General features: G+C 50.3%; 1 long non-coding RNA gene across 1 annotated transcript in view; it reads left to right on the top strand.

The window, feature by feature from the left end:
- The first annotated feature begins 2,179 nt into the window (after nt 1-2,179).
- Nucleotides 2,180-3,069, top strand: part of LOC113954144 — a 4,635-nt gene continuing 3,745 nt past the window's right edge. Inside the window, exon 1 of the long non-coding RNA XR_003530115.1 lies at nt 2,180-2,553. This is a non-coding gene — a long non-coding RNA (uncharacterized LOC113954144). The remainder of the gene's footprint in view (nt 2,554-3,069) is intronic.

The following is a 3,069-nucleotide window of genomic DNA, read 5'->3' as shown; positions in this document are numbered from 1 at the left end:
TTGTTTTGCTGTGTTGTTCTGGTTTGGTTTTGTTCCCTTGGGATGGTTCTGGCTGGCTGATTTTACAACCTGTAGTTTCAAATGCAAATTCCACCACTGGGGAGGGGGCGGGGCAAGGACAAGGTCAGTGGTCATCAGATAAATGAGGCTACTCCTTCTCCAGCATTTCAGGCAGATTCAGCAGAGCTCTAAGTAACATCATAATCTTGCTAAAGACAAATTTGCTTGTCTGATCTGTCAGAGTGTGTATTCTCCACAAAACTTGCTCCCTTTTCCACGCGCTGGTGAAGTTTCCCAGACCAGTTTGGCCAATCCTGTTGTGGCTCCAAACCCTTGTGTCATGGCAGGCTGGCTGCTTCTGCTGTATTTTTTACTGCCCCTTGAGTGACATCATTTAAAAGATGAGTCTCTGAGATGATTCATACCAAAAAAGATCTAATAATTGTTACCAGTTATTCAAATCAGTGTTACTGATTTCCCGCATCCTCCCACTGGTCCCTTGAGCTCCCCCACCCACTCGTTTTCATAATAATTCCCAGGCTTTCTGGCTGTAGGCTCAGGATGCCCTCTTCAGTGTTAAGGTGTAAGTGTCTGGTTCTCCCCAGAGGAACATTCAGGGCTTGGCTGCAGCAGCTCGTGGGGGCGGATCCGACCTGGAATGGAGCTGGGGAGGTGGAGGGACCACTGGGAGCTCCAGTGAGGCTTCAAACGGTGTTTGCAGCACATCCCCTGCTCTCTGGGCTGGGCTGGTGTTGCTGGCAGGCTCTGAGGTGGCTGGTTCAAAGCTCAGTGAGTGATGTGTGTGCAGGCTGCAGGGCTGGGGTGCCCAGGACTGGCCTGGGGTCTCTGGAGCAGTTCTGCACAGCACTGGGATCATTGTATGCTCTGCACTCGGGGACAATTGCACTGGTAGTGACCTGGTGTGCTGCTGCTGCTCCAGTTTGTGGTTGTGGTTGTCTCTTCTCTCACAAATAAAGATCCTCAACTCATGAGGCTCTTTTCTCCAGCACTGTGGGTTGAAATCTGCAGGAGTTGTATGGTCAAGAGCTGCCATTGAGAGCAGCTGTGTTTTCCTCAAGCAGCTCCTCAGTCTTGCCCTTTTTCCCATCATGTTCCCTTTTCATATCCCAGTGCGTTTTTCCTTTATCTTGCTATTCCTGGAGCAGTGAATGGTTCTGGGTTTGCCTCTTGCTCTGCCCCACACACAGGGGTGGTTCCCACCTCCCCATTTTGGATCTGGGAAGGAGGTCAGGCTCTTCTAGGACTACCTGGAAATGCCAGTTCACACTCAGCTCCTCAGCCACTGCCAGGGTGAAGTTCTGGCTGCAAAGGAGCACAGACAGCATCCAGGATTTTGCCAGTCCCTTCCACATATGTATTCTCTCTTCTTTTTTTCACCTTCCTCACTCGTTCTCTCTCTTAGTGATGTCTTCTGTTGGCAGGAACACACTTGGTTTTGCCCAGAGTGAGATGGATCTTGAGTCCAGAGATAGAAAAGGGTGAGGCTGGATCAGTTCTAGGTGCCCATGCTGCCATATTTGAGAACATTAGGGCAGCTGAAGCTCTAAAGTTGATTTTGGAGCTATTTTTGGCTGTGTTACTGTCTCATGCAAGGCCTAAAAGAAACTGTAGACATGGATCTACAGAGTTGTTCTCCTCTAAGCAAGGAAAACAGCTTCAGCCTTCCTATTTGTTAGCCCCAGGGTGGGTTCTTGATCTGACTTTGGGGGATGGGAGAGTCGTTAGTTTGAAATTTGTGCTGTCAAAAATCCTTATACAGGAAGTGTTGTGGAGCTCATTTGTTCACTCGTGCTGGGAGGGGCTGGGGTGGCAACAACCGAAAATAAGAATGTTCTCCCCAGTATTTGAGGGAAGTTGTTTGTTTTGCAGGCAGTGGCAAGGAGAATGAAAGGATATTGAGGAAACAGAGCACAGAGATAAGGTCTCAGGAGAGGATCTCTTTGGATAAAAATTCAGTCCATTTCCTAAGACTCCAGGCTTTTAAAGGAAAAAAAAAATCCCTCTTGTTTGAGATTTTCCTATAGAGGAGATATGAGGATATTTTATAGTATTAAGTAAAGGGATCTAAAGTGTAATCCATACCTTGCACAGGATTCCTGGATATTCTAGTGCACTTATGGATTATTTTGGTGGTTCTAAACTGTGCAAACAAGTAAGATGATGACAAGGACTGTGGCTTCTTAGTCCTGTCTCTGCAGCCTGCGAAGTTCAGCCCCAAATCACCCAACAGCTCTTGTGTAGGGAACTGCTTTACGGAGCAACCCCTGGTGCTGGATTGTTCTCACGGTGAAAAGTCTGGTGTTGGCCCAGCAGAACGAGCTCCCTGCAGAAGAGCAGAAGAGCTGCCCCTTCCCTCCTTCCTGGCAGAGCAAGTGGATTTGTGGCTGTTCCGTGTGTGCAGCGAAGCTGGCACCGAACCCCTCCTCTGCCGGCAGCCGAGGGGAAGGAGAGCTCGGTATAACCTTCGGTGTGTTATTTATTATCACTTCGCAGCCCCCTGGAAAATGAAGTTTGGAGACCCGTGAGCCGATGGTAACGGTGAACACTGGGAAAAGCCCGGGAATCAGCAAATCCATTGTGTTGCGCTGACAGAAAGATACTGTTACAACACACTTTAGCTGCCAACTTGCTGCAGTCACTCAATCCATCACGGTGGGCTGCGGGATCACAAGCCAGTGAAACTCAGCCTGGCGTGTTATTTTAGTCTTACATGGACTGTGAGATAAACGGGGCATGAACCGGCCCCCTGGCAGGGGGTCGACCCCCGGCGCCCTCATTAAAGTGCCAATCAAAAAGAGTAATGGGAGGGGGGATGGAAATCTGGCTCCTCCGGCCCCGCACCGCGCGCGGTCCCGGCGACTCCGGCAAGCCAAGGGAAACATTTCCCCGCTGAACAGGAGCCAGCCCTCCAGAAATGCCTCCTCCCTGCTCGCTCCGGGTCCTGCTGGTGGTGGGAACCTGTTCCTTCCTGCTGGCTGGGCAGAGCAGGGAACGGGAAGGGTCATTGCTGGGCATCCCCTGGAAAAGGTGTGGATGTGAGGGATCATT

This window comes from Corapipo altera, unplaced genomic scaffold (assembly GCF_003945725.1).
Source record: "Corapipo altera isolate COAL_440 unplaced genomic scaffold, ASM394572v1 301, whole genome shotgun sequence".
Taxonomy (NCBI): domain Eukaryota; kingdom Metazoa; phylum Chordata; class Aves; order Passeriformes; family Pipridae; genus Corapipo; species Corapipo altera.
The sequence above is the reverse complement of the archived record's forward strand: the minus strand, read 5'-3'. Positions and strand labels throughout refer to the sequence as shown.